At 48.6% G+C, this 22,419-nt stretch overlaps 1 protein-coding gene across 6 annotated transcripts in view; it reads left to right on the top strand.

The window, feature by feature from the left end:
- FOXP1 (forkhead box P1) overlaps nt 1-22,419 on the top strand; it is a 337,019-nt gene that overhangs the window by 207,987 nt on the left and 106,613 nt on the right. Inside the window, exon 1 of one of the 6 annotated variants that reach the window (XM_042880832.1) lies at nt 16,900-16,954. The exons of the other annotated variants lie outside the window; for them this stretch is intronic. The gene's annotated coding sequence lies outside the window, so the exon portion shown is untranslated. Of the gene's footprint in view, nt 1-16,899; nt 16,955-22,419 lie in introns of those variants that run through there. 6 annotated transcript variants of the gene reach the window in all.

The raw sequence follows: 22,419 nt of genomic DNA, 5'->3' as shown, positions 1-22,419 counted from the left end.
TTGTAGCTGGGATTTTAACCAAAGTACAGCAGGGCTGCTTAAGCCAGCTGTGGCATTAAAGATATATTTGTGTGCTCTCAGGTTTTACTGTGCTTGTCCACAACAGAGTGATGAAAAACGCAGCACGTGATCCCTTGTTATAAAAATCTGCACGGGCAGAGTGGCAAGGGCTCATGTTTGTTGTGCAGCATTTAAGAATGTGTTAGCAAACTCTGTGGCATAACGTGTTGTTCATTAAGTACCAACAGATACGGCGTGGCCAGCGAGCATTTTGCAACAGCTTTGTGCAATGTGCTGGTTTTTGTTAAGCCTCAGAAAAGGGGATGCTGCAGCCGTAGTGTAGAGAGGCTGTCAGAAGGGTCCAGCTGGACTTTTCCTCCCTTTTCTGTACTGTCTTTATCACTTTGCTCAGTTCCACATAATAACATCTTCATCTGAGATTGCTGTGGCACAGGGGAACTGCATTTGTTGATCAAATTTGGCTGGATAACACTGTGATCTCGTATCCTGAAGTGCGGAGATGTGCCTGGAATACGCAAGCATAAAGCTGGCCCCTTGATTGATTGATTCTGCCTGTCACAGAACAAGATAACTGGATCAGTAAATACCCTGTGCACTTCAACTTCATCTACACAATCAAAAGTGAGGGCATCATGGGGCTGAAAAGCACCGAGGCATGATGGGAATATCTACATTTCAGAGTGATAGCCAGGAACTCGCAGAAAGAGAGGAACAGAAGGAAAAGAAGATTTTCCTGTGTGTTTATACACGAAGAGCAGTGAAAAGCGCATTAATTTCTGTGTGTTTGCAGCGTGTCTGTCTCTCCGTGGATTTATTTCAGTTTCACGTTGGTGTAAGGCTGCTGCTGGCGGTGGTGTGAAGCCAGCATAAGGCAGGAGTAAAACAGATGAATCAGACCGTGGGTATTTCAGGGAAAGGATGTTATCTGGGGGCTCTGCTGGAAGGTGGCATCGCGTCGGGTAGAGCCTGGTGGAGTTCTGCAGCCAGCTGAGGCTGCTGGCTGCTTTGACAGCTCCCAGAACTGTGCTGAGCACCCTGAGCTCATAGCACGGGGCCCAGCCCGCTTCATGGGCAGTCCGGGTTGCGTTTTAATCGAGAACTAAGAGCAGAGGCACCAAAAATAAAGGGCTAAAGATGACAGGTGGCAGCATTTACATGAAAAGGCCACATTTTAATGCAAAAGAAAAAGGAGTATGAGCAAAGCAGGCGGGATTCAAAGAGTTTCAGTGTGTTTTATCTCCTTGTTTCAGTGATGCTCTGCTCCAGAAGCACAGCTCCTGCAGAATTCGGTGCAGGGCTGAGCTTGGGGAGCCCATGGCATGGACTCCACGGGCAGCTCTGCCTGCACAGAGCCTCACCAGGGGCTCAGCTGCCCCCACATCGTGCATAAAGCAGGAATGCTTGAGCATCAGGTGCCGCCTGTTTACTTGGAATGCGTGTGTGTTGTTTGCCCCTAGGACTGTCCCTCCCTGGCTGTGCTTTCAATAGCTGTATCACTCCCAAGTATGAAAGGATGAAACAGTTGACTGTGGGCTCGCTAAATGATCACTGTGTGTCTCTCTGGACTTCCTGACATCCCCTCTATTGAGGAAGGTCACAAACTGTATTATAGGGTACTTTGCATCTGCTTCCTTTCCTTATCTGCATTGTGACAAAAGTTGGCTACTGGCTCCAGACTGTTGCCTTGTTTCTGAAATGTGCAAAACTGAAGGGGAGCTTTAAACAAAGTCTAGCCATTAAATAATCTGCTGTTCAAGCACTCACTAGAAATAGAGAAATTGATAGTAGCTGCAGAGCAGTGGTACGACAGTCAGTTGGAATTGTTCTGCAGAGAAGATACAAAAAAGGAAAATCTTGCACCTGTTAATTTAAATGTGCTGACTACAATTATTGGGTATTTATGACTTTGGAAACACAACAGATGTCAAAAGAACAACTGGTAATAGACCACAACAGCCAAAGATTGGCCCAGATTAGCCCATGACCACAACATAAAGTTGTAAATGCTAGAAACCATCATGCATCATTTCTCAGTGAACAAAGGCTTGCAGAAGTGGTGGGCACAAGGTGGGAAGCACGGAGGATGCAGAAATGATGAGGACAAGGGCTGCGAGTGGCCAGAACCCTTCTAAATGAAGTAGGGTTTCCTCTGTCTTCTGCACCTCTGTCCTTGTTCCTCTCTCTTCCTCTGCTCCTTCAGCTGCCTGGAGGTCATTTTCATGAAGCACCTAAGTGAGAAAACTCCTGGCTGTGACATGGCGGCCGAAGGTGCTGTGAGTTCATGGCTCTGAGGGTGGTTCTGCACCCCTCCACCACGGGCCCTGTTTTCTTTGGCTGGAGCTTTTGACAGGGCTGACATATTTATGCACAGAGCTGGTGTTTAGCTTGGAATTTTACACATATGAATGATGAACTAAACAGAACTCATTTATTTTTTTCCTTCCTTCTGTAGCTTTTTTCTTTGAAACGTGAGGTTATACACTGCAGACAAGCCCCAGCATATCCACCCTGTGCTTGACCACCAGAATTAATAACTAGCCACATTCCTTGATGATTCTATAGGGATTGGAAGCTAGGCAGCCGAGTTTGCTATGCAAGAGAGTTAATAAAAATTTTCATTGCTGGAGGAAAGCTTATATACAGTAGTCTGTTTGTCCTGTATTTCAACCACCTGAGTCAGAGCCAAAAAAGCAATTGTCTACTACATATTTCAAACAGATGCTGAGGGGTAAAAGGAGTGACTAGAATTCGCAGCAATAAAATGCTGCCTCTTTAAGTTCCCTTGAAGGAAGTGAACCCATAAAATTTTTGCTGCTGACTTGTTTGTCCAGTTCTTTGAAGTATTTAACATTAATTTAGTCTGCAAATCATTGCCACCTCAATTTTTCATTGAAGTATCGAAGCCTGTTAAACACATAACCTTGGAGTGGGCAAAAGCCCGATTCCTGTAGCAGATAGATTCGTTCAGCAGTTTTCCGTTTGAAAGCTTATTCCTGAAGCGGGTGGTACGGGGTGCTGTGGGTGTTGGCAAAGGAGAACTTGCTGCATGAGTTTGTTTTTTTACGAATATGAATTCCACTTGCAGCAGGTAAGTGTGCTGTAAGTGTGGTCTTCGCCTGTTTCTCCCCCCGTCACCCCTTTCTGTTCCTTACCCCATGGCAGCTCGGGGGTGGGACGGGGTTCAGTGGGGAACGTTTGCCTGTGCTGTGCTTTGGGCAGTTTCTCCTGAAAATGGAAACGAATTGAGGGCAGTCACACCCTGTCTCAGATATTCTATCTTTGAAGCAGTCCGCAGGCTCAGGCAGGCATAACGTGCTTGAGGTCACTCTCGCTGCTTTTCCTTAAGGGATGGCTGGGATCGGTTGGCACGTGATGGGTGCCCTGTCAAGTTACTGAGCACTGTTACGGCTTCAAGATCCTGACCAAGAGTCTCCTTGTGTCCCTCGGTTGTCTTCTCCCATCTAAATTCAGGTTTCTCCCTACTCTCTGCCAGGGCACTGGGGCTGAGCAGTCCATCCCTGTGCTTTGCCCGTGGGGCTGCAGCCAGCACACAGCGGTGGCCCCGGCGCAGGACATCGGCTGGCGGGGTGAGCTTGAAAGCACTGCCAGGCTTTGGCTGGAAAAAATATCAACACACAGGGTGTCAATTGGAAACCAGCAGGGTGGCAAAGCTACTGCGCCACAGTGGGAATGCAGCAGCCTCAAGGCCCTTTACACGATTGGTGACACACTAGAGATATTGTTAAATTACCTTTTTTATTGGTTCTTGAGTCTTGTGTCTTAAAAGACTATTATTTGGAAGAGGTCGAGAGAATCCTTCTGTTTAGCTTGGAGATGCAAAACGTGGATGTGGATCTGAACCTGGACTTCTCTGAAGTCCAGGCATTGTCTGGGGCTGGGCTTTGGGCTGAGCTGATGTGGGGAGCTTGCAGGGCGCTGCTGACCCGCAGTCACTGCAGCCTGGTGGGTGCTGGCAGCTCTGCTCCATTGTCACCGAGCAGCTTCTGTGGGGCACACGTGTGTGTGAGGAGGGGCAGAGAGCGAGTCTTAGGGAGAGAAATTGAACCAGCCCATGGGGAAGCATTGCCATGGGGTATTATGGCTGCGTAAAGGTTTAAGGGGATGCTTGTGTTTGGTTTTGTTTTCAGCACCAAATACTGAATGCAAGAATTTACTGATTTGCAAACCCACTGAGTGTGTTGAGGAGAGAGCCAGGAAGTCTTGGAGCTGGGTTGGACTCAGTAGGCAAGCAGAGAAAGGGCTTCTTGCAGCAAGTTCTTCTTTGAAACGTTTGGGATTCCTCGTGTTTGTTGTTCATGAATGTTGTTTCTGCTGTTGAACTTCCCATGCCCTGGTGCCTTTCCCCACCTGTAGGGTCAGAGTGGTGGAAAAGAGGCTTTTTAGTATTGTTGAAGGGCTTCAAGATCATTTTACAGAGGCTGTGTATTGCTAGCAATCCAAAGAAGAGCTTGGGACACAGGTTCAGAGAAGGATTAAGCCACTGTTGAAACACTTAATTTAGTTCCAACACTTCTGGTTGACACTGTGCAGCCAGCACTGTCCCATAGTTCACATCAGCTCCCAGCACGGGCTTCCTTTGCTTAAAGTCCCACGGGTTTGTGCATTACGAACTCCCTTTCAAGGTTGTAAACCCTTTGAAAGCAGCCCCTGTGCCTCCTCTGTGCTCCCGAGCTGCTCTCTGGTAGCAGCAGCAGTTCAGTGTGGTTGTTGTAGCACTCTGGAGGAGTGGGGAAAAAAATGGGAGAAGATCTTTGTTGGCTATGCCTTTCCATTGTATGCTAACTGCTAAGCAGCAAGCTGTGGTGTACTGAGTGTTGAAAAATGCCATGAATGTTTTGCAGGTAATTGAATGTTTTGCAGGAAAATCGATGATGTGAAGCAATTGCTGAGGTATCTTTAGGTTTGATATTTTTGTCTGCATTATCTATTAGTTTGTCTGATAGAGCAATATGAAGAAAATGAAGAAAACCAGCATGAGGAAGTAAGAGGATAAACGAATGCTTGTTTGTAATTTTCCACCAAATGTGGAGAGATGACCATAATCTTTTTAAGCTGCATTTCCCTTTTTGGTACCCTTTTATTGCCAGTTGTCATCTATAGGAGGTGGCACTGCTGGGGACACGCGTGTCACGCAGGGAAAATGGGCAGAAGCAGAACCTGGGGACCCCTGAGCACCAGTAGCTGAGCATTGAAATTTGGAAGCCCTGGGTGTAGAGAGAAGTGATACGGATGCAGGAGTGCATCACCTCTGGCTGCTCGTGGGCTCTGCTGCCTCCTCAAGAAGGGTGAGGTTAACCAGTCAGAACAGAAGTGCTCTCGGTTTTAGGATGGCAAAAGCTGCTTTTGCTGTTGCCAAGCTCTCCAGGAGAAGAGCAGCCCCTCTGTCCAGGATAGAGCCCCAGAGATCATTCACTGCTTTCAGAATCCATCCCCCAATTACCCAGATCGTGGGTGAAATAAAAGTAGTGGCAGATTCCTCCTAACTCTTCCCTTCCTGTACCGGTGATGTGCATTTGCGAGACAGAGCTTTGAGTCAGCACTGCTTCGTCTCTCTCTTCTGGTCGCTCCCAGGGGAGAGAGCCTCTTGGTAATAGGAGCTGCATCGGTTCAGAAAAGAATACAGTTCTGTTCCCTTCTCAAATGACATATGACTATCAGACATCTCATGAGTTCTCCGAGTGGGCACATGAATTGAACCTTTTAGGAGTCGCAGTGATTAATGGCCTGGTGGGTAGGAAGCAGGCACTCGTTACAGGTCTGGGATCTGCTGCTGGAATTAAGTAGCTGCCATGGCAGTGATGCCCTTGTACCCTTCTGAGCTGTGCTGTGAACGTCACCAGCACGGCAAGAAAAAGGAAGCAGAGTTCACCACAGGGTGGGTTAGGGGATTTTTATACTTTTGTTTTTGTTGCTGACGTGTGGGTGTGAGGTTTGGGTTGGTTTTTTTTTTGGTGTTGTTTTCTTTGTTTGTTTGTTTCAGCACAAACACAGGAAATGTTCTAATGAGCCGTGTGAGTTAGCCCTTCTTGCCTTGCGTGGAAGCAATTTGGAAGGACTGTGGGCATGTTGGCGTGGCTGCAGTGCTTACGTCCTGCTGGGGCCCACAGGTGGGGCTGAGCTGCTGGGGGGATCTTTCCCCTGTATGCAGTGTTCTGTAAGGGATGGAGGCCACCAGGCTCTCCTAGCCTGTGCCTTGCAGGAAGCTGGGTCGTGCTCCCTTGGGCCAGCCCTGCAGCACGGACCAGGAGGCAGAGGGCTTACTGTGTACTGATGGGAGCTGAAGGCGCAGCCCCAGAGCCCAGGGCAGGGGGTGATGCCAGCTCACCCCCTGCACATCTCATCTTGTGAGATCTGTGCGTGTTGCTTCTCTCCTCGTCCTCTCTGGTGGGCTGTCCAGCCAGCACAGCAGCTGGCAGTGGCAGGGTGCCCAGGAGCACGGAGCACTGGGTTTGTTTCTGGAAGCAAAATGGTGAAGCAAGGTTTTTTTGTTGTTTTTTTTTTTTTTTCTAACTTGATGTTCTGCATTAGACATAGACTGTTTTTAAACATCAGCATGTGTTCTTCTGCTTTGATGTTTTCCACAAAGAGGATTCTGCCTTCCACTTTAACAAATAGTCCCATGTTCCCCTGCGTTGCTTTATACTCCTAATGATGCTGCTTACTCAAATAAATGCATACACGCACATGCATTTAAAATGCAACGTTCCCCACTGAAACAGAACAGAACTGATCTTTTTTAGTGATCTCCTGTGCCGGAATGTTCATGTTTTGAAATTAAAATGGATTCTCCTTATCTTCTCGTAGCCCTTTGATCCATCGCCTGTGGCTGGATGGTGGCGGTGGGGGCTGGGGAAGCCCAGTGTTGTGTGGCACTGCCAGCACCACTCTGCCCGTGCTGAGCCCCAGTGCCCACGTCCCTCTGTGGGATGCTCCAGGCCATGCTTCGAGCACACCGTGCTGCCTCGGGTCCTCTGGTCTGGAAGCTTCTGGGAACTCTGTGGCACTGCCTGCTGTCCACACATCCCCATCTGCCATCCTGCAGGGACTGACCTGGGAGCTGAGCTGGGCTCCCCGCAACCATCCCAGCTCCTTGTAGGTTTGATTGCCTCTGCTTTTCCCAGTGGCCGCTCAGTTTGGTTGCAAACAGTGAACTGAAGAGCTCGAAGAGCCAGAGCCAGGTCTGTGCATGTCAGTGCTGTCACAACCGGTCTCACTGATGAGTCAGTTCCTTTTCTTCCCTTTTTCTAATGACGAGTTTGCAGCTAGTTCACCCATTAGTGTGTGCAGGGGGCTGGCGTAGAACTGCAGAGACACATGTGCATGTATCAGATGCTGAAGAGCGCCGTTCTTGTTATATATATAGCTCTGCTGTGTTCCTACTTACATTTCAATTTTATAATCCGTTCCAGAAGATTTGGACAAAAATACCGTAGTGTGAGAGAGCGTTAGATTCTGGATTCTTCACATAATAATTCTTAGTGAGAAATCTAGTAAATAAAGCCTCAGCATGGGCAAGGTGACATCTTCCCTACTTTGAGAAGTTGGACTTGGGGTGTAGATTTATGGAGGGTAAAATAAAGGACGAGGAGATACAGGAGCAGAACTGTGTTTTATTTTTTTAGTTTATTGCTATAATGTATGAATCGGCCTTTTTTGTTTGTTTTATTGGGGTGATTATATACGGTCTATCTTTACGTGTATACGTTTTAGAGCTGGTGGGCCTGCCGTGATTAAATGTTTGCTTTGAATACGTGTCCGGCGTGCTAACTTCTCACAGCAGAAAGTTGTTAAATGCATTTTTATATGAGGGAGGCAAAAAGAAAAAGAGATTGTTAAGAGTATGGAAACCCTTATTGGCTGAATTATATAACTGAATTCATTCAGCATGCTCGGTGGATCTTGTTCTCCTTTCAGTATTGCCACTCTGTTCATCACCCCTTTTAGTGCTTTAGGCATATGGCATGCAGTACATCCAGGGAAGTGTCAACAATATGGCATATGTTATACATACTGATCTTGATACACCGTAGAAAATAATGGGCCTAACTTTAAAAGGCACAGTGCTAAGAATAGAGCGTGCTGCAACATGCAGACAGCGAATCCGCCATGAATGTCATGTTTGAAGACAAGAAGAGCTGTAGTTTTCGTTCCTCCTGTGGCTCACGGTGCCTCGGCGTTCTGCACAGCAGAGACCTTGTGGTCGGGTGGGTGCAGACGGGGGCACCTCTGCAGGTCATGGGGTCGGCAGGCGCTGCGCCTGTGTGCACCCACTGCACTGCAGGGCGCTCGTGGTGCATTTCGGTGCTGCAGTGCACTGCAGTGGGGGCACAGAGCTGTGTGTGCAGGGACAGGGCCTGGGGCCGTGCTCAGTGCCCAGGAGCCGGCAGAGGAGCGGGAGACCTGGCACTTGGCTCCATCCCAGCGCTGCCAAGGAGCTGCACAGCAGATTGTTCTGCCTGCATGAGGAGCGTGGCAGTGGGAGTGAGTGGCTGCGGGCTCCTGCAGAGGGCCGCCCTGGAGGGCTGACACGCGAGCAGGGTGAGGTGCAGGCACTTCTCTGCTCCCTCTGGCTCTCTGGTCCCTCTGTCACCCAGCTCCCTGTTTCACAGCAGCCTGATAACACGCCTTGCAAGATTATAGAAAAGTGTAAACCAGGAGTCCTGAAGATTGCTCAGAGGAGTTCCATCTTTAGAATAAATGATTCATGCTGCGCTATACGTGTGCGTGTATGTGCGTGCCGGCACTCCTGCTGCTGTGCTGCACTGGCTCTGGAGCTGCAACATCTGAAGTACAGAGGAGCAGCAAGTGGAGGAAGAAATCCCTGCTTTCCAACAAAGAGCGAGTGCTTGTCTGTTATCTGAGTGGCCGCTTTGGCTATTGGTGGTATTGGCAGAGCTGTGCGGATCACCACGAGGATAGAAGGGAACAACAAAATATTTATTTTTAATCTTCGTTGAATGGTGAACGTTTTGTGCATGTTTATGAGGGTTAAACATTAATAGCAGATGTTGTTAATGAATAGAAGGCTAGAGCCAGCTTCTGAGACCTTTCAGTTCGTACATGAATTTTCTGGTCGATGACAATACTTGTAACACGCCTAATTACGAAGCAGTGTTCTAATCAAGCCTTGAATAACCGAAGAATTTCCCCTCCTCTTTTGCGGTTATTTCAGTGGCACACACACAGATCGCTTCAGTGCCTGCGCTTACTCTTAGTGATTTTTCTTTTCCTAGAACAGCCGCTGAGGTTTCCCCGCGCAGCCCATGCCGTGGCGCGGAGCAGCGGTGCTGCCCACCGCCTGGTGCCGGCCCCGAGGCTGTCCCGCCTCGCCGTGCTTCCAGGTGAAGTACGTGGAAGTGATTATAGGTAATAAATATCTTTTTTTTTTTTAACTTATTGCAGAGGCAGTTTTTCCCCTGTTAATGAGGGTAATTTGACTTGGTTGAAGGATTGCAGTTCTTAAGAATTAATGCAGCAATCCAATTCAAAGATTTAAAGAGATCTAAGATTTTTCACAGGTCGTGTGCTTGTGAATGTGCTCCTATCACATAGCAGCTAATGGACTTGAACAACAGTCTGTCATTTACTGTTACCTCAGTGTATAGCAGCTTTGCCCTTGATAGCAAGTATACTTTCCCAGCGGCGCGGGTTATTTCGGAGCACTGTATGTGGGTACCACTCTGAGGAGACGGGATCCAATTTCTAACGGCCCTAATTACTGCACAGAGCAAGGTTGCCTTTCTGACTTCCTTAATTAAGCGTTCGGATTCTAATCTGCACAATTTGAAGTATTTTATGCCCGAAGAGCCGATTCCTCCTTTTTTTCTAATTTGTCTGTATGCGTACATGTACATAAGATAATTTCAGCATTGTGTTTTCCCTGTATCAATGTGCAGGGATTAATTACACGAGTGCAGAAGTGTTAGGCGCCTATTTCCGTAAGGTCCCATTATTTTTAGGGATGCATTATTACCTTTTTACAGTGTTTTGTAATGACTTATTTGTAAATGCTGTTGGAAATGCTCTAATTTCTTGATCCTATTATGCTCTTGGATATTAAAAATCCTATTTTAAGGTAATTAGAAGGATTCTCTTGTATTTAAATTTGCGTTCTCTAGACAGTGTCACTCCACACTCTGCACACAAGAACCTTTGTTCCTTAATTAGAAAAAGGACTAGAGCTCATTAATTGTGGGTACAAAGTGATGTCTGCTCAAATGGAGAAGCAATAATGCAGTTTAAATAATGATTGATCCTACATTTTAAGTCCTGCGCTGTTTCGTATCGGTAGTGATAAATAAGCAATATGTGGCTCAGGTTCCGGAGCACCCTGGTAAGGTTTTTATTGAAAGATCTCTTTTTGCAAGGATAAAGCTCTGTGGGGCAAGATAAATAAAGGATGGATGGCACATGCACTGCGCCTGCCATTTAGAAAAGTCAGCATTTGTCACCAGCCGCACCGTCGTGATAGCGGAGATGCGGGGATGACTCCACCCCACGCTTCACCAAATGAAGTCATGGTGGAAGCTGCGCAGTTAAAAGCAGTTCAGATCTCGGCCTTACAGAGCTTTATCATGATGAAAAGAATATTTTAATTGCTGCTCGCAAACAGGATGAGTTATAAATGTTTGAGTGTTTCACAGAGTGTTGCTTTGGAGGCTGGAGACGGGTGTACTTTGTTCTCTGGTTTGCCGTCTTCTGTCTGTCTCCTTGGGAGGGACAGAAGTGGGCAGGTGGCCCTGTACCAAAGGCCGGGGGCCATCAAAGCATGCAGCAGAGGCTGTTCCCAAAATCAGGAGCTGGCACTGAGCTTGGTGCCCTTGCTGCCCTCCCAGCAGGGTGGGATGTGGGCTTGAAGCTGAAGTCTTCAGTCACTGCTGGCTTTCCCCAAATGTGGGTTGGGGACAGCATGCCGTTGGGCTCCCGCTTCACCTCCAGGGCTGGATGAAGGGAGAGCAGGCCTGGTTTTCCTTATTTCCTAAACCTGGTGAAAAACCACATGAACAAAACTGAGCATTTATTGCAGCTGGAATAGGTTGGCTGGAAGCTGGAGTCAGGAAGCTGCTTCTTCCTGCTCGTGGCCTCGCTGATCCTAATGGTGCATGCTGCGGGCAGGGTGCGCGTTTCACTCGGAGTCTGTCAGCCCCAGAAAATGAGGGCTTTCGGGGTAACCTTCTGTGCTGCATTCCTCCTGGTGAGAAAGAAAAATAGTTTTTAAAAGATAAAAAACCTGTTCTTCAATTGACTATGCAAAAATCTTATTGCGGTATTTATTCCAAACCTGCACACATAATGTTCAGTCAAGGAGAAAACAGCAAAAAACAGTTGTTGATGGACTTAGCAGAGAACTGGATTAAATAAGCATTAGTCTACTGAAGCTGATTACAGGAATATGAAAATGCAGTATCTTAATGGTACATATTTTCATGTGGCAGCTCAGTTGCCTTTCATTTTGCAGCTAATATGTCTATTCTTATGAGTCATTTACTTCTTTAATTACCTTTTGCAGGCAAGGCACCATGGTATATTAATGTGAATGATTTTTACTGCCAGTTTATCATACAATGCCCCAGAAGTTGAAAGGCGTAATTGACTTGGAAGAGCAGCTCATGAAGGAAACAATATTTAGTTGACAGTTTTCCTTGTACTCTCTGTTGACGTTTATGAGTTTACACTATGCTAAAGGAGTAATAAACACAATTTTCTTTCAATAACAGGAAAGAGTAGCTTTTAAAATACATTTGTGGAAAACAGATTTGTTCATTTCTTGAATAATATAAAATAATGTGTTTCCGGCGATGAGATGTATATAAGATTGTCAATTGAATTAAACCTTGGAAGGTGCATTTACAACCTGCCTTGGAGCGTTAAAAGATATTAGGGTGCATATGAATGGAATCAATTTAATGAATATTTAAATTATACGCAGATTTGGATAAATCACGCTCAGGCCCGCGTGTGAGATTGCTTGGCGGCCTGCTGGTGCCTCCGAGTGCCAAAGTTTCAGGTGGGAATTCCAGGGAAGGAGTCCCCGTTCCTGGAGATGGAGGAGCGCTGGCAGAGAGCCCCCAGAAGCCTCGGGGGGGGGGATTACCGCAGGAGCTGTCTGTAACTTCCCCCAAGCCGTGGGCTCGAGGAGGCTTCAGCATGCAGCCTCGCCATCCGTCAAACCCATTTTCCTCTGGAACGCTCCTTTTATTGAATTGACCTTGTCAAATCGCAGATCCTCATTTCAGGCATCCCCGGGACCACGCACAGGTACGATTAATCATCCCGCCCCTCTTCCATTAATTTAAAGGCACACGTCCCCACGGCAGGCTCTCCCTGCGCGGCTCACACAGAGTTAAACTTTTCACAGTTTTCCACGATTGTTTGCAGTTCAGCCCTGCGCAACATAATGAAAGTTTTCGAGCCATCTGTTGTTAAGCTGGCGGTGAGCAAGGCCAGTATATCCAAACAGAGCGCTGGCCTGCTGTAAACCCAACCTGTCAGCTCGGCATAGCTGCGCTGACCCTGCCGGGCGCGGGGCCGCCGCCGTACCAGGCACGGGCTGCGCGCTGCTTCCTCGGGACGGCGCGGGGGGACCCTGTTTACTTTTTCCACTTAGCGTTCCTCCCACTAGCCCTGAGCTGGTTTATACTAAATCTTTACATTGACACTGTTTTTGCAGTGCCGAGCTTTTTTCTTTCTTTCTTTCGTTCTTTCTTTTTTTTCCTTCCAGGCTGAGGGGAAGACCCCACCGTTGGTGGAATTGCAGCCTTTCAGAGATGAGCTGAGGGGCAGCTGCTTTGTGCGTGTGTGTGTTGTCTCTCCATAGTGAGAGGCATGTTCACAAGCATCCCAGCTCGCTCCCTGGCTCCCATTGTTCCCTTTGTTCTGTTACTTAAGGTCGGTCCTTCATTTGCTGCTGAGGGCTGGGAGCAGCATTGAGGTAGGGTGCAGCACCAGTGCCCACTGTCCTGCCATGGGCATCCAGATGATATCTGAGCCACATCCAGATGTTTGCAGCAGCTTTCCTCCTCTTGTTGGCCTTGCCTCAGTTGGGTAATAGGGAGTTCACAACTTTCTGAGCAAAACAGCAGAGATGGAGTGGAAGTGTCCTCTGCTAGCAGGGGTGTTGTGCTGTTCTCCTCTGCTGTTTGTGCTTGGTATGCACTGGGCTGGCCACCCCTCCTGTGCCTGTGTTCCTGCTGCTCTCGTTCATCACATTTCTTCCATTTCTTCTTCCTACAGAAATGCTGGTTTGTTTATTCCCGTTGGCCTGGGAGATGATACATATCATTTCCCTGCTAATCTTCAGCCAGTGTAAGCTTTACCCCTTCTTAGGAATGGCATCAAAACACAAAGGGCCTGTGCCAGGAAAGTGAGTATCGGCTACTACCTGTTTTCAGTGTTTGTTTTTTTGGACTAGGCCAACAGTAAATACCTTCATGCCACCAGCTTCTGCCAAAATCACTTTTTCTACTTTGTTTTCTGCACTTCAGCCATGCCTGCCCACTTTCCTTCCCTTCTGGTTCTTGGGAAGCAGGCTCTCAGTGCCCCCAGTGTGCAATGGCTGTGTGGGGACGTGGGCTCAGCCGCTGCCAGGGCCTTTGGGGCAGGGGGAGCGCGGCGTGGGCACACAGCGCTCAATTCAAAATGGAAATGACTGCACTTAGGAGGAAACCCCATCCAGCTCTAAAGCTCTAATCTGTTTGTAAGGTGACTGACACGTAAAGTGCTTTTTTGTTTTAAGGTAGAAGAAAATGCGTTCAGGATAGAGTTTCTGGTATAAATGTCAGGTGTAACGCAGTGCACGCTCACTCGAAAAGTCAAGCAGATAACCTTGGCATTTAGGGCTGTTGCCTTGGATAAAATGAAATTGTATTTTGTTTTTAAAAAGGAGGACTACATTAAGAGGTCACCTATTAGCCGTGTTTTTGCTGGCTGTCTGAAACTGGGCCCTACTGTCTATTAAACTCAAACCACTGTGTAAACATTCCTGTGTTGTTCCTGGTCTCCACAATGGCCGAGGGGATCGGGTTTCACCTGCCTGCACATCTTCAAGCAATTAAAGCAATTAGCTTGAAGCCATTTCACATTCAAGGTCTACTGTGACATTCAAGTCCAGAAGAAGTCTAAGGGAAAAGAAGAAAGGATATGGGAGGGCCGCTGTGCAGTGCTGTGAGCAGATAACACACGAGGGGCTTCCAGGCCTGCTGCTAAAAATGAGAAAGGACGCGCACCCAGCGGGCCTCTACATTGTACCCGTGTTGGGCTGGGAAGAATTACACCCAAGTTATGCACTGGGAAGGAGGGGGAGAAGTGAGGAGGAAGGAGAGAGCAACAGCAGTGCAGTTTTGGGCAGCATTTGTGTGAAATAGCATGGTGTCAGTCTTATTTACCAACGTTTCTCCTGGCACAGAGATCGTACTTTTCTTCTAATTTATGTGAGGATTGCTATTTGGTGTTTACATTGTAAAGCTGCCCTCGTTCTGGTTAATGTATCAGTGACAGTGACATTCAGCGCCCAGTTAGGGATTCTAGCAGTACGTCTTGAAAGCTGCTATTTTTTAAAAGGTTGGTGCAGATTAGTGGTGACCTTAAAAGATTAAACTAGTACAGTTTAAAGATAAATAATCAGCCTTTAGCACATTAGATAGCTACATAAGCATGACAGAAGGTGACTTTCTTACAACAGTTTCAGGATCCAGGAAGCATTTGTACATTTGTGACTTGGCTGGGCTGGGAACGGTGTTTTGTAGAAAGCAAGACGTAAACTGATTGCAGCACTTCAAATCGGTTAATACAGTTTTAAATCCACAGTTTTCCTGTTGGGTTTTATTATGCAGAAGAGGCTAATTTTAAAAGCTCTGCCTGCTGCAAAGGAAGATCTTGCTTTGCTGTCCCGGAGGGTGTTCTTAATCAGAAATAACCGCAGGCTAAATTATAATGTGGAATCCTGCTGCCCTTTAACCTAACACTGCTGCTCGGTCGGTGTTTGTTAACAAACAGCTCTAAGTACAAAATTGTTTGAGAATTACTTTTTCATTATATTTGCTGACTTCAATTAGAATAAGAAGCTTATTTGGGGAGGAAGAATTAAAAATGTATGGGTTTTTTCCAGAGAAAGTTTCAGCAATTGTTTCCCTGTGAGCGTCGTCTTCGGTGCAGAGCTGTAGGCTCCGTGGCACACGTAATTCAATTGAAATGAAATTATCTTCTGAACTGATGGCATACACCAGCAGGAGAGGCAGAGCTTGGGAGCATCCTAGGGCTCAGCGCAGTGCAGGGCTGGAACGGGAGCACATCCCATGGAGACGGGGAGCAGCACAGGCTGGGAGCTGTGTGCCCGGGGTTGTGCCCTGGCTTCCAACAGGGCCGCCCCTGTCCCAGCCCTGTGCTCTTTGGGGGGCACGAGCAGCACAGCGTCCTGGTGATCTTTTGCTTTAAACGACGTGTAATTGCGATGCACGCTTGGTAAACTAATTGGTGAGTGAGGGTGGAAGTGCTGAGTCGGTGGAGGTACCCAAACCGCCCCAATTCCTCTTCAGTTTATGTGCAGGAGTGGGAGCACAGCAGGGCGCAGTGAGGAGGTGATGCCTCTGCATGGCAGATCTTTCCCATTTTTTTTTCTAGCTTAGTCTTCTGTTTCTATGATCTGCCTTTTGAACTGTTTTTGTGGCTGATCAGTTCCACCTAATATGTCTCTTGATTTCTGCTATTGTAATACTCAGACGACATGCTGTTCTCTTCATTTTTATAAGCTTTAGATGCTCCTGCCTGTCATATTCTGGCGGTTTATCTTCAGCGTCTGGATTTGCTTTCAGACTTGCATGTCTATCAAGCTGCTGTTGCTTTGAATGTGAGATCAAAAGAAGATGAATTCCAGTAAAAAATTTCCTTGTATGAAGAAAAGATTGGGGGCCTATGTAAACATCCCGGTGACAGCTCCCAATGAGTTATTTTAGCACAGCATTAGCACCCGGAATGACAGACAGTCCGAGACTACACGCTCGGTAACAAATCAGCCCTTCAGCGGCAGCAGCGCGTTGCCACAACAGCAGTACATTTTCTAAAGGCATCCTGTCCCTCTTTCCTATTGAACATGGCTATTGGGTTGCTCATCGCTGCCCGAACTGCTTTCGAGTGCCCCGCTTGACTTTCGGTGACAGTATCTGCGTCGTGTCACCGATATGGCAGACAGAGCTCTGATGGTTGGGTGGGGAGAGGGGTGTTATGCAGCACCGCTAAGTGGGGGAGCTGGTGGTGGGAGGGAGGAGGCTTGGGGGAAGGCCGTACGCATGGGATGGATGCTGGCTGTGCGTCCCGAGCCGAGACAAGTTGCATTTTTTTGGTGGTTGTTTATATTTCTGTTCACGCAGTTGGACAAAAAATAGCTCTCGCAGCCCGGGCAGCCTCGTGGGGCGATATTCAGGGAAAGTCAGGATGCTGCGGGGTGGGAGAGTCAGCTGTGGCTGAAGCTATGTGGAAACAGCTCTGCCTTTTGCAGAAGTGAGGTGTATGCTTTGCTGCCGTTTGGTCTGGCTGGGGGCGTAATTAGTTCTGCATGTTTCTGCTTAAGGATGGGGGTTTCACAAGGCAGGGTCACTCTGTGTCTGCGTGTTGCTCAGTGTTATGGCCGGCTCCAACATTACCTGCTAACTCCGACCGGACCTTCGGCCTCACAGGCAAGGAATTAGTGCAGGAATTCTTGTGGTTTCTTTGTCATTTAATAAAAGCAGACGCTGCTACTGTGGAGGCAAAGCCTCCTGCGGAGGGCAGAGCTCCAGCGCCTTCTCCCTGCAGCCTGCGCTCGGCTGCACGGCACTTCCTGTTTATTCAAACATCTTTTTGCCATTCTTCAGCCCCCGCTGCACAGAAACAGCCAGAACGCATCTCCAGCGCAAGGACAGAAATCTGAAGGCAGACAGTAAGAGCTTACTCTGTTCAACTCCTCGTTCTCCCCGCGAGCGCTCAGAGCGCAGCAGCGCGCGGCCGGGCTGAACTTTGCCATCCCCACTGCAGCAGGAGGGGAATGGCTGGGGTTGCTGCTGGGAGCTGGGTCTGCTGCTGGCAGAAGGGAGGGTGTCCGGCACGGGTTGGGAGCCCTGTGAGGGCCGGAGCACGGCTGCCTTCAGGTGCCACCAAGCAGCCCGCTGTCACTGTCCCCTCTGCGGTGGCTTCTCTGCATGTTTGTACAAGTGGCAAAAAAAAAAAAAAAAAAAAAAAAGTAGCAATAGAGCAGATGCGGCTGTTTGGCTGTTGGGGAGGAAGAGAGGTGTGAGCCCACAGAGCCTTGTTTTGTTTTCCTCAACTTGTTTGCATCTGGCAGCGCTCGCGAACCAGCCTCACTAATATTTGTACCAATTTCATGCTAATAAAAGTCAGGCTGCTGAAACAAGCGTGGCTATTATCTCGTTCCTATTGCTGTTGTTTAGACCTGTGGTGCTACAGAGGGAGAGGGGAAGCACACTCACACCAGGGAATGGCTGTTAATTCCTCATGTGAGGGATGTGCTGCAGTTGTCCAGTGCTGCGTGGTCTTTGGGCTCCGAGGACAGCAGAGGTCCTCCTGCTAACCCGTGTTGCAACACGGCTGCTTGTTGTTCTCCTCTCTGTTCAAACAACTTAAAAAGCCACGTGATGTTTCAGGGTTGTTTCTCTCAGAGCCCACCAGGATGGCAGGCAACTTCTTGGGGAGCACTCTGTGCTGCAGACCGAGAGAGGAGGGGTGCAAGTGCCTGCCGTGGGCACCCCGTCCTGCTGGGGCTGGCCCTGCCTCTCCCAGCTCCTAGCACAGTTTCGCATTTTAAACTGTAAAAGCCCATCTTCCTCGAAAAGGGAGTGAGGGAGAGAGAAATCCAGCTGTGTGAGCAGCCAAACCGCAAGTACAACAAACATATTTTTAAAATATATTGCTAGTCTGGCTTTTTAATGTTCAGAAGTTGTTCTACTTTGCAGGAAAAAAAAATGGTGTTTGCAACTGCCTTAAGGACAATTTGTTTAACAGTAGGAGTAATTGCATGGGGAAAATGGAAAGAGTGACTGAAGTTATTTACTCAGATGTTAGTGTAGGTGTGGGGCAGAGAACTCGCTGTGGGAACAGTGGGCTGCTTTTCTTGGTATCTCAGTCTATTTGATGACCATCAAATTTCCCAGCTCACTGGTTTTGTTTTTTCTGGATGGCATGTTTGATTATTTATCAGAAGGGAAAGGGAGTAGCTGAAGCAAATAAACATGTGACCGAGCTGTGTTTTGTTTTCCACTCAGAAGGCCGTGCCCTTTAACAGATACACAGAAAATAATAAACGTATTGTTTTATGATAAAAGGAAATTATGTGTGTCATTTTCTTTAGAGAGGCCATTAACCCTTTGTGCTCAGTGGTCTCCACCTTCTGGAAGCTTATTAGGTTTGCAGCTGGGAATTAAACGCACTTAAAAATCCCTCTTGTGTGGAATGTTTCCATGGATTACTGCCTCAGCCCTCTGGATTTGCTGGATTTATTACGTAGCCGCCTCTGCCTCGGCACATCCACAGCCCTCTGAGCCGCACGTTGGGCAGCAGACGCGGGCCGTGCAGGGCGCTGGTTCCTGGGGGCACTCGGAGCACTGCTGGGTCCTTCTTCCACCGCTGCGTCTGTGCAGGAGGAGCTGCTGCTGCGTTGGGCCCTTATGGACCGTGTTGTTTTATGCGATTCATTTCTAAATGCCGGCTGTGTAGCACATAGCGTGTAGGTTTCCCATGTAATACCAGCTTGGGACGACGCTCATTATCGTCCCTGAATCACTGTCAGGAAGTAAATACAGGTTTGCCTCATCTCTGGGAAGCGACTTGCATGCTTTAGCTGCTTTTACGGGATTAAAAGAAACAAGTTAAGACTGCCATGCACATGAAAGGAAACTGAGCTGGGTTTGTTTCGCCTTGTGCAGGTAGGTAGAAGTGTAATAGGCCAACTGCCTTCAAACCTGCCTTTGTGCATCACCAGGGGCTTTGCTTTGAGGGAGGGAGAAATGGCAGTGCAGCTACCAGGGAGAGGAAGGGCCTGTAAAATGAGGACCTGAAACTTACATGTGACGTGAGGAAAAAGAGGAAATAAGCAGCTAGGGGCCAGGTGATGTGGCTGGGGACCAGGAGGGTATCGCCAGCTGCCCCCGTGTCCCAGAAGCTAATTTTAGGGACCAGAATGGGGCTGCAGCCCCCTGGGGACGAGGGACCCAAGGGCAGAAGGATGGCTGTGTACCCACGATAGCCCTGGGCTGCAGGAGATGAGGGGAGAGAGGTGCGGCTCTGTCTGCAGGGGAAGGCTTCCTCCTGACCCACAGCAGTGAGGGGTTGGCATGTACCCTGAAGCATCAACATTTGTACCCTGGTTTATATTTTTATCTCTCCAAAGGTAGCTGTAAATGCTCTCATTACTATCTGTACAAGCGTCTAATCCTCTCTTTGCATCCTCCCCAGGCTCCTGGCAATGGTGATATCTTGTGACAGTAAGTTCCAGAGGGTAATTATGAGTTGTGTATTAAGAAAGGAAAAAAAAAAATCCCTTTATCTGTTCTAATTTTTTGTTGTTGTTGTTGCTTCCTGATTCGGTTGAACATCCCCTTTCTCTTGCATTATGAGAAATGGCAACCAGCTCCAGATGTACCTTCTCAGGCCGAGTCACAATTTGTGTACTTTTATCATCTCCCCTCTTACTCATCTCCCGCTAAACTAAACACTCCCACCGTTATCAATCTTTCCTCCTATCTGCTGAGGCCTCTAATCACTTTTGTCGCCTCTTTGTGAGCTTCGCCTATTTTTTCACCCTAGCACAGCCCTTAAAACAAGGCTTGGAGGAGCTGCCCTGAGTCAGGCAGCAGCACGCGCTGAAGCCCCGCGGTGTGACTTGCAGCACTGGTTCCCCACGTCGGGGCTGTCCCAGCACCGTGTTTCCTTCGCGGTGATGAGCCGCAGTGTTGGTGAGCGCAGGTTTGTCACAGGATGTTTTGGAAAACAAGCTTCGGCTGTGTGCCTTGTTTTGTTGACTGCACGGGGAAGCGTGCGAGCAGCTGTATGCAATGTACTATTTATGTTGTAGCAACAGAAAGGCACTCTTGCTTCTCCCCCCCACCTTACCCTCTTCCCTATTAAAAAATATGAGAACTTCCCGTGCTTTTGACATCCAAGAAAAACGCTGCTCAGCAGTGAATAGTCCTCCAAATATTCAAAGGTCTGGTTCACTTTTGGATAAACACAGTAGTTCAGAATCTGATCTCGAGCCTACAGAAACGAGCTGGAAATCCCATAAGATTTTTTTCATCGCTTAGACATAGTTCAGTTCTGGTTCAGTTTGTGCTGGGAGCCAAGATTTGTATCCTTTCTCATTTTACCAGGATGTGTTGGCCCATCCCTCCTTTCTTGCTGGTACAGACCGCTACATGCTGTGAATCTTGACATGCCAAAATAAAGAGAGCCATTTTTAATGTTTGGGAACTTTTTGCCAGATGCTTTTAAAATGGCTTTGATGAGTCTTGACTGTGACTCTTTAGAAGAGGAGACAGAAGGTGTTTTTACAGTGCAACTGCCTGAGGGTTTCGTTTGTGCCTTGAGAATGGGATTTTTGTAGCCTTTGTCACTGCTGTGGCTGGTTGGGAGCTCATACTTTTTTGGTGCCTGCAGAATTTGACCTCTCCTTCTGCTCTGTGTTGCAGTCTGCTCCCTTCTCTCCCACTCGTGTCCCCTGGTATTTGAAGAAAATACCTCGACCACCTTTCCCCCCAGGTTGCTGGAATCCGTGGATAAGGTACCAAGTTAAAAGCACATTTGGAGATGAATCCATTCTTTCCTCCTGTGTGAAGCAAGTCCCTGCCACTAAGCGGAGCCCTGCCAGCCTTGGGGATGGGGACAGGGATGGGTGCACCCAATCTGCTTGTCTTCTGTTGGAATAACCTTATTACCCTTGGGGATGGGGATGGGCACAGGCAGTGGAGAGGTTTCAAAAAAAAAGCATTCCCAGTGCCGCCTTCTGGAGGGGATCTCCACAGCCGATAGCCAGGGTCAATTCCAGAGGAAAGAAGCTAGGTCTGCTGAAAGAAAAAATCCTCATCTTCTTTCCTTATGACTGAACTATTCTAGGAGATGTTTCAGCACGAGGCATGCTGCCAGCTCCCTTGCTCTGAGGCTGACCCCCGTCACTTCAGGGACAGGATGTGAGTCGGGGTTTGTACACGTGGTCCTCCAGGTCCCTTCTCTTTTTCCAGCATGGGAATCACCCATTAGTCACTTGGCTAAGTGTAGTGTCTGAGCAGAGCCTTCGGGGCCGGCAGTTTGCTGTGTTCGAGTGCTGGCTTGCTGCTGCAGCTCTGCTGGCTGAGGAGCTGGCTGGTGGCCCCTTGCTGGGAGCCAGACTTGCAGAGCTGTGGCTGAGTGGGGCTGCAGGAGCCCCCAGCATCCCTCTGTGGCACCTTGCAGGGCAGACCGGGGGTTGGATCTTCAGCTCTTCCCCACCACGGTGCTGGGGAACACTGCTGGGGCTCTCGGCCTCTGCTTGTTGTGGTGTGTGGCCCTGAGGGCCAGGATGGGGGCACAGGGAGGCAGTACATAGCGGTTCGCTTCCCAGTTCTGGAGGAAGATGAAGGGGCTGGGTACGAATGTCAGAGGGAATAAGTGCTGCAAGAACATCTGCTTCTCTCTTTTGCATCTTCTACATTTCATTCCTCCTCTTCGTTCTGGTTCCTTTCCTATCCTCTCTAGTTGGTTCTTCTCACCTCCCCCTGTTCTGTTCCTCCCAGAGGAACAGCACTACCCACTGCTGTCGCTTTGCACTATTTTTTTTATTTTTTTTTTCCCTTTTGCCTACTGCTCCACTCCTCGCCGTTTCCACACATTGCTGGGCTCAGGCTGTCGGAGCAGAACTGCAGCAGGGCTCCCCTCCAACGTGCGAGTTCCCTCTGCGCGCCCGCCTCCTCCCAGCGCTCCCCTACATCTGCTGCTCCCAGAGAGGAGGTGTCGCGGAGGGGAGCAGAGGAGGCAGGAGTGGGAGAGACACGAGGCAGCTCCGAGCCTCGCTGCATCCGGGCGTCAGAGCTTGCGAGCTGCGTCTTGCTGCTCCGCTCGGAGCAGCTGCAGAGCGAGCGGGGTGTGAGGACAGATGGGAGCTGAGAAGGAAGAGAAAGTGCTGGCTGAGCCTAAATTGCCCCTCGTCCCGCTCTGGAGAAACAAAGGTACTCGTCTTGCTCAGTGGCAGCGAGGAGCCCTTCGGTTTCAGCTGTGCTGGCGCTGGGAGGCCATTAGCTGCCATGCTGGCTTCCTGTGTGCCTCAAGCCGCTGGGAAAATTGGGAAAAACCAATGGTGGGAATGCAGCGTGGCTGGGGATGTGGAGAAGGGCTGCTCCAGTGATCCCGGCTGCGTGACGG

This window comes from Lagopus leucura, unplaced genomic scaffold (genome assembly GCF_019238085.1).
Source record: "Lagopus leucura isolate 7727_CA_CO unplaced genomic scaffold, USGS_WTPT01 Super-Scaffold_100028, whole genome shotgun sequence".
Classification (NCBI taxonomy): domain Eukaryota; kingdom Metazoa; phylum Chordata; class Aves; order Galliformes; family Phasianidae; genus Lagopus; species Lagopus leucura.
Note: the sequence above shows the minus strand (reverse complement) of the source record. Positions and strands in the feature narration are given on the sequence as shown.